The 9,026-nt window shown below is 29.0% G+C and overlaps 2 long non-coding RNA genes across 2 annotated transcripts; one reads left to right on the top strand and one right to left on the bottom strand.

Moving 5' to 3' along the window:
- The first annotated feature begins 702 nt into the window (after nucleotides 1–702).
- LOC127107095 (uncharacterized) lies at nucleotides 703–3,585 on the top strand. The gene is made up of 4 exons (XR_007795629.1): nucleotides 703–915; nucleotides 1,513–1,572; nucleotides 3,091–3,165; nucleotides 3,291–3,585. It is a non-coding gene; the product is annotated as an uncharacterized LOC127107095 (long non-coding RNA).
- Nucleotides 3,586–5,940: 2,355 nt separating this feature from the next.
- Nucleotides 5,941–8,445, bottom strand: LOC127107096 (uncharacterized). Its single transcript, XR_007795630.1, has 3 exons — nucleotides 8,042–8,445; nucleotides 6,454–6,528; nucleotides 5,941–6,328 (listed from the first exon to the last, which is right to left on the bottom strand). It is a non-coding gene; the product is annotated as an uncharacterized LOC127107096 (long non-coding RNA).
- Nucleotides 8,446–9,026: the final 581 nt, after the last annotated feature.

The raw sequence follows: 9,026 nt of genomic DNA on the forward strand, positions 1-9,026 counted from the left end.
TTTTTTATAATTTCAATTAATCATACTCAATAATAAAAAGTAATTTTTTCATTTACTTTCGTAATATATAATTTAAAACATCTCATATTTGCTTATGTGATATGTATTGATCTAGATAACTATATCTCATTAAAGATAATTAAAAGAAGTTTGGTTGATAAATATAAATATTGACTATATAAAGTTTGCATAATAATTCTAAGGGAACATAATTGTTTTAAGTTTTGTTAAGGGTACTTCCACCGTGTTCACATTCCCAATGTCACGACTACTAATAATAGATATATAATACTATGACACTTTAGCCTCCTAATTTAGAGTTGACCACTGACTCATACGTTATTAGTGTCGACTAAATCTACGTTAAGAGACTCTATTTAGGTACATTTTTTTATTAATAATTTTTTTTTAATTAGCATCGACCGAACCGACTCTATCTAATAACATACACTTTATTTAATAACATATATTTAAATATTTTATTTACTATCTAGAGAATTTGATATTTCGGAGAAAAAAAATTACACAACAACTTATTGTCAAAATAATAAAAATGTTGGGATTGAACTTGAGACCCTTAATACCCCAATACAATGCACTAACCACTACAACAAAATAATGCTATTGAAATATATGATGAATAAGGTTTTATATTTAAAAATAGTTTTGTTAATATTTTTTTTCCCTCATTTCACTCTTTTCTTTTCCCTCATCATATTTCACTTTCCCTCCCTTTCATTTCACAACAATCGCAAAGCCATAATCTCTTTCTCATTTTTTCCTAAAACGTAAATCACTTTTTCTCTAAACCGTGAATCAAGTTTAACATAAATCCCTAATTCCTGAATCAATTGAAGAAACCATCTTTGTTTCAAGCTCTTTACATGGAGTTCAAGGGTTTCTGATTTATCAAAGGTAATGCCTCTGCTTTGAAAAATCCATTTTCATTTTCATGGAGTTCTGGTTCATGTGTATGAGATAGTGATAAACTTTGATTTTTCAAGAACTCCGACTTAGTGAATGCAAGAAGGAACTTTTGTTTATGATGTTTTTTTTTAGTATTTTCTTGAGTAACATGAAGTTGAAATTGGTTTTCAATCTTTATGATGCAATTGCAAAATAGAGTTTGAAGTGTTTTATTAATAACTACAATGGTTTTGATAAGCAGGAATAAAAAATGGTAAGTTTTTTGTTTTTATTTTTGTCATGTGATTGGTTGTATAATTCTTAAATTTCAAGAAAAATTGTTATGGTTAACTCTTCAATTCAATGGGATGAAGTGTTCTTGTCGGGTTCTTTATGGTTTAGGGTTCATAAAAATGGTTATTTTGAAGGACTTTCTTTGTTGTCACAAATTTGGTTCTTAATTTGTTGAAATTATTTGTTTTTGTGTTTTCATTTTCGATGGTGGTCATAGTGCGGACTGCTGTTTTCTCACATATTTCAGTTTTCTTTCTCGTTGTAATATTATGTATGCGTCTTAATTCTTGTTGTCATGGATATATATCAAAGAATAAAGACTAGTGAAGAAATATATCATTCGGGCTTTTGCAAAAACAACTATTTATCAAGGTTAGTCCCCCTTAGTCTTGACTCTAACTATACTTTACTGTTGTTGAATCCTTATAATTTATTTAAAATTTGACTGAACCGAATCAATGATTTGGTGAAATGTATGTTAATTTGGAACCGAACTGAACGGTTAGTAATTGATACAAAAATGTTTTGTTCATATTGATTTGTTAATGTTGTTGCTGAAAAACAATATGATAGATTAGAATAATATTGCATAACAGAACTCGTGTCTTTGAGTTTGAATGCCCTCTGAGAAAAGAAATATATGTTAACTGCAATTTGTGTTCTTTATATTGTACTACCTTATATTTTCAAATGGCTAAATTTGTGTTGTTGCACTCAATTTTTGATACAACCAATCATTATGTTTCTTCTAGCATAACTGTAATTGTATGATTTTAATAGTTGTTAGATTTATATTTAGTTAGCTGCAGATAGATCACATTGTGATGATTTCATAGTTTTTAAACTTTTATACCGATTCTTTTTTGTTTTTGTTGATTGAATTATACTTTTGTTTGTTTGCAGTATTTTTTTTTGTTTGGTGAAACTTCTTTAGAACATTGGTGAAACTATGGATAACTTTATCAATAGTCTCCATAAAATGTATAGCCTACGATATATTACCAATACTACTGATAATCAAAATACACAGACAAAGCATATACTATTATGGAAATGCAAAGATAACTGAAATTAGAGAGACATTACTTCTATATACAATCAAACATATACTCTAGAAAATTAAAATAACAAGATCCATTTTTCAAACCAATACATGACTTCTATAAAGATTGTAAATAAAACAAATACTTAAAAGTGCGAATTTGCGGACAAAATGCCTTATTAAGTTGTCAACAAGTACATAACTGTGAAGCTTGGTAGAGAGGCATCGACCGTCCATTTGGGCCATGTTAAAGTTGTATTTTCACCATATATAGCATGAATCCAAAATGAAACAAGAACCTGTTGAACAAATCTGAATAAGAGTATTCAATATATATTAATTTGCAAAATTAATTTCATCCTTAAATTTAGGACAGGTTTATACAATAGGATACTAGGACTATTATGATAGAATAACTTACTTTCAACAATAGGAGAACTTATGATGACGATTTGGATGATCAGTCATTAGGTGAAGATTGATCTTGTACTCTTAGTAGAACAAATTAATCTCATATGTGATTATTTTTGTGTGTATGTTTTTTGGGACTTGATCTTGAATATATTACGAGTTATTAGGGGTTGTTTTTGTTGTACCTATGACTACTTTATTTTGTATTTTCAATCAACTTTACAATATTAGGAAGGTTGTATGACTTTTTGAAATGACAAATGTTAGTGGTTGTTAATTGTATGACTTTTTTCTATAATTTTATAGGCTCTATCTAAACATATGTATGTTATGTTTACTAAAGCTTCTTGTATACAATTTTATAGGTTCTATCTAATATATAGATGGTTAGTCAATTGACTTTATACATTTGTTTTTATCATAATATTTTTACAAAGATGCAAGCTTGTCGATGTTTTTAGAAGACAATTGCAACAGTGTCTTTGTTTTTAGAAGACAATCGCTACTTGAAGGTAATTTAATTATGTATAACTTTTTGATTATAGCAGTGTCTTTGTTTTTAGAAAACAATTACAGTGTCTTTATTCGTATTATCTATATTAAACCTAGAAGCTTATTTATTGACATTATGTGGTAGACACATTTAAATTTGCAAACTCGAGCTATGGTGGCGGTTCAAAAAGTTCTTCATTTTTGAAGACAACCACAATGATTGTTCATCATGCAATTAACGAATCTGAGAAGGCTTCTTATGTTGCACATACTAACAATTACATGGATGAAGATAAATTCATGAAGCAGTTTCTTCCAATTGATCCATGTTCAAATGTATTGTTTGATCTTGCTAAAGATGGAGTTCAGCTCTGGTAAATGATCCATATTTGGTTTGATATGTACATTGTTAGGTAATTAGCTAATTGTTGAATCTGTTTTATTTTGTTGAATCTGGTTTGATATATATATATATCATGAATCACAAAATCAATTTTTCAATAAAAGAAGTCATCTCATACAATTAAGTTGATATAAGTTACACAAATATTTTAATTTAAATTATATAATCACTCTTAATATGATTTATACTTTTATATTTTAACTTCGAATATCCATAATCATCATTAATTCATTTAAATTATTATATTTATTTGATGTACTTTTGGCATGTGTATCAAATGTGTTGTCAAAAAAAATATTTATAAGATTTGTATATGTAAGGTTTGTTTAATTCCTACCTAGAAATTATTAATTTATTTAAAATTATGTACCATTAATGTTTTGGGCTGACCAAAATAATTCCACATTGCTTCAGAATCAAGATTATAAGTAGTTTTTATACAACATCCACACACCTTAATCCAACAAGACACCTTTTGTAAAGAATAATATGTGATGATTGTCACATCCAAAACGAACAATACCTTGTAGCCGTAATGATGCAGACTTGAGATCGATTGAATCAAATAATGATGAGGAGTATGCAAAACACATGTTTAACAAATATGAATTTGTTCCCTATCAACGATAATGTGTGTTCATAATTCATTTTCTTTAAAGGACACCATATTTGGCTTATTTGCATCATTGATTTTTTGTTTGTTTATATTTGTCTCCATTTAGTCATTGCTTCCACCTTTGTATAATGACTATAATAGTCTTTGCTGGAATGACGACAATTATCATTGTCTATAATATGTAATGTGTTTTTTTATTATGATTGAGATAAGACTAATTTAGTCTATTTATAATTGATTATATATTATCTTTGAAATCCTTATTTTCATAAATCATATTATTTATATTACTGAAATTCTAATCTCTTTTTCTTTTTTTCTACTTTATTATCACTACTAGAAAAATAGTTATTAGCGTTTACATTTTGAAGACGCTAAAAGTGAAATAGGGGACACTACTATGTGTTTAGTGTCAGTTTGGCGTCTGTGTCGAGCCTTGGGTAAAAGTTGCGAAGCTACTGGGTAGCGTCAGCTAGAGATAAGTCGAGGCTAACCAGCGTTGGCTAAACCGAGGCTAAGAGGACACTAAATGCACTGACGCTACATTATTTCAAAAACATAAAAAGTCAACAATTATGCTTAGCATTACCCAAGTAAACTCTAAGGTCAACAAAGAAAAATCAACATTTTCTAATAACGTCGCCCAATCGACATTAAAGTCAACTTCCAAAAGTAAAAAAAAAACTATAACATCGGCTTCTCCGACCCTAAAGTCAACATAGAAAAGTCATCAATTATATTTAGCGTTGCATATACCGACTCTAAAGTCAACAAAGAAAGTCAATAAATATGTTTAGAATCGGCTCGCCGACTCTATAGTCTACACACAAAAAGTCAACATTTTCTAGTAGTGTCGGCTTGGTCGACTCTATAGTCAATCAAGGAAAGTTAATGGAACTAAATAGTGTCGTTCAACCGACTCTAAAGTCAACCGAGGAAAGTCAATGAAATCTTTTAGCATTCGTCAAGCCGACTATAAAGTCAAAGTCAATCACGAAAAGTCAACAACAACGTGACTTCAAAAGTAAATTTACCCTTCAGACTCATACACATTAACACAAACTTGTTGGGACTTAGTTTTGAATGGGAGATCCATTTTTCAAATATATAGTGCTCAAAACCGCAACAACAAATACTTTCACATGAAGCCAAACTCAACTGCAGATACTCCCAAAACTCCAAAATGCCTCAGGTTGGAGTACTCACGCATTTGGCAGATGATTTCCATATACACAATTTTGTAAAAACAAGTTACATCAGTATTAATGGCTTTGCATAATCTTATGATAATGAAAAAAAGAGTTAGCTTTGATGTTATTTTCCGCTACAATACTTGAATCAAGTAAGCATAAGCCTCTCCATCTTGCAAAAATAAAGCATTAAAGATAAAATAGAACCATGGCAGCTTAGAACCATGTTGTATCTGTTTACACTTTACATCTATCAAACATGTGCTATGAAGAAAATGTGCCACACAATGATTCAGTATTCAGCTATGGTATATGATAATATAGTGAATTTATTCCTAGAAAACTACTGAAAACTATAAAGGACAACAGAACAAAAGGAGGTTCACAATTTCGTCATTGATCAAGTAGATCAGAACAAAAGAGGTTCATAAGGAGTACTACAATATTATTTCATTAAACTTTATACATGTATACATACCTCTTTAATTTCTTTCTACAGTTGCCCTATATTATTATATATTTACAGTTTTACATGATACCTTAACTACTTAATTTTATCATTTCTTGCAATTTATATTAGACTAAGTAAACATTCAATAAGAATTAACATTTTCCTCACTTCACTAGTACATAAGTATTTACATGATTAACACACTTATTAAGTTGCAATCACAAAATAAAACAGATTCAACAATTAGCTAATTACCTAACAATGTACATATCAAACCAAATATGGATCATTTACCAGAGCTGAACTCCATCTTTAGCAAGATCAAACAATACATTTGAACATGGATCAATTGGAAGAAACTGCTTCATGAATTTATCTTCATCCATGTAATTGTTAGTATGTGCAACATAAGAAGCCTTCTCAGATTCGTTAATTGCATGATGAACAATCATTGTGGTTGTCTTCAAAAATGAAGAACTTTTTGAACCGCCACCATAGCTCGAGTTTGCAAATTTAAATGTGTCTACCACATAATGTCAATAAATAAGCTTCTAGGTTTAATATAGATAATACGAATAAAGACACTGTAATTGTTTTCTAAAAACAAAGACACTGCTATAATCAAAAAGTTGTACATAATTAAATTACCTTCAAGTAGCGATTGTCTTCTAAAAACAAAGACACTGTTGCAATTGTCTTCTAAAAACATCGACAAGCTTGCATCTTTGTAAAAATATTATGATAAAAACAAATGTATAAAGTCAATTGACTAACCATCTATATATTAGATAGAACCTATAAAATTGTATACAAGAAGCTTTAGTAAACATAACATACATATGTTTAGATAGAGCCTATAAAATTATAGAAAAAAGTCATACAATTAACAACCACTAACATTTGTCATTTCAAAAAGTCATACAACCTTCCTAATATTGTAAAGTTGATTGAAAATACAAAATAAAGTAGTCATAGGTACAACAAAAACAACCCCTAATAACTCGTAATATATTCAAGATCAAGTCCCAAAAAACATACACACAAAAATAATCACATATGAGATTAATTTGTTCTACTAAGAGTACAAGATCAATCTTCACCTAATGACTGATCATCCAAATCGTCATCATAAGTTCTCCTATTGTTGAAAGTAAGTTATTCTATCATAATAGTCCTAGTATCCTATTGTATAAACCTGTCCTAAATTTAAGGATGAAATTAATTTTGCAAATTAATATATATTGAATACTCTTATTCAGATTTGTTCAACAGGTTCTTGTTTCATTTTGGATTCATGCTATATATGGTGAAAATACAACTTTAACATGGCCCAAATGGACGGTCGATGCCTCTCTACCAAGCTTCACAGTTATGTACTTGTTGACAACTTAATAAGGCATTTTGTCCGCAAATTCGCACTTTTAAGTATTTGTTTTATTTACAATCTTTATAGAAGTCATGTATTGGTTTGAAAAATGGATCTTGTTATTTTAATTTTCTAGAGTATATGTTTGATTGTATATAGAAGTAATGTCTCTCTAATTTCAGTTATCTTTGCATTTCCATAATAGTATATGCTTTGTCTGTGTATTTTGATTATCAGTAGTATTGGTAATATATCGTAGGCTATACATTTTATGGAGACTATTGATAAAGTTATCCATAGTTTCACCAATGTTCTAAAGAAGTTTCACCAAACAAAAAAAAATACTGCAAACAAACAAAAGTATAATTCAATCAACAAAAACAAAAAAGAATCGGTATAAAAGTTTAAAAACTATGAAATCATCACAATGTGATCTATCTGCAGCTAACTAAATATAAATCTAACAACTATTAAAATCATACAATTACAGTTATGCTAGAAGAAAATAATGATTGGTTGTATCAAAAATTGAGTGCAACAACACAAATTTAGCCATTTGAAAATATAAGGTAGTACAATATAAAGAACACAAATTGCAGTTAACATATATTCTTTTCTCAGAGGGCATTCAAACTCAAAGACACGAGTTCTGTTATGCAATATTATTCTAATCTATCATATTGTTTTTCAAAAACATTAACAAATCAATATGAACAAAACATTTTTGTATCAATTACTAACCGTTCAGTTCGGTTCCAAATTAACATACATTTCACCAAATCATTGATTCGGTTCAGTCAAATTTTAAATAAATTATAAGGATTCAACAACAGTAAAGTATAGTTAGAGTCAAGACTAAGGGGGACTAACCTTGATAAATAGTTGTTTTTGCAAAAGCCCGAATGATATATTTCTTCACTAGTCTTTATTCTTTGATATATATCCACGACAACAAGAATTAAGACGCATACATAATATTACAACGAGAAAGAAAACTGAAATATGTGAGAAAACAGCAGTCCGCACTATGACCACCATCGAAAATGAAAACACAAAAACAAATAATTTCAACAAATTAAGAACCAAATTTGTGACAACAAAGAAAGTCCTTCAAAATAACCATTTTTATGAACCCTAAACCATAAAGAACCCGACAAGAACACTTCATCCCATTGAATTGAAGAGTTAACCATAACAATTTTTCTTGAAATTTAAGAATTATACAACCAATCACATGACAAAAATAAAAACAAAAAACTTACCATTTTTTATTCCTGCTTATCAAAACCATTGTAGTTATTTGAGTTTTCGCGAGAAATGAAATCTTTTTACAGGAATTCTCTCAATTTTTTCAATCTCAACCATTTAATATTAGAGAAAAATAACAAAATGTGAGAAACTGAAAGAAATCCCCAACTTTCCTAATTATTCTTGTTCTTTTGGATTTTATATTTTATGGATTTGAGGAAGAAGATGAAATCAAGATGAAGAACAATAATGAAAACCCATAATTATTTTTAATGATCGATTTTCCGTTGCTAAATTAGTCACAAAAGTTGGTATAGCCACGTGGCATTGCACGTTAGTGCCACCTAGTCTTTTCCATTGACTTTGACTAACATAATAGACATATTGGACTAATAGGGTCCATTTTGTCGAGTTAATGGATAAAAATGGTCTTTTAAAAAGTTAAGGGATCAAACTGAATCCCAAATAAATGGACAAAAAATGGTATTTGGCGAAAACTTAAAAATTTCACACCTAATTTAAACTCATAGTCATTATTTAGCTGCTCATTTCTAAAATTTTCATACTTTAGACACTTTCCATCATTATAGGCATCTGAGTCTATGCT

Source organism: Lathyrus oleraceus, chromosome 7 (assembly GCF_024323335.1).
Source record: "Lathyrus oleraceus cultivar Zhongwan6 chromosome 7, CAAS_Psat_ZW6_1.0, whole genome shotgun sequence".
Classification (NCBI taxonomy): domain Eukaryota; kingdom Viridiplantae; phylum Streptophyta; class Magnoliopsida; order Fabales; family Fabaceae; genus Lathyrus; species Lathyrus oleraceus.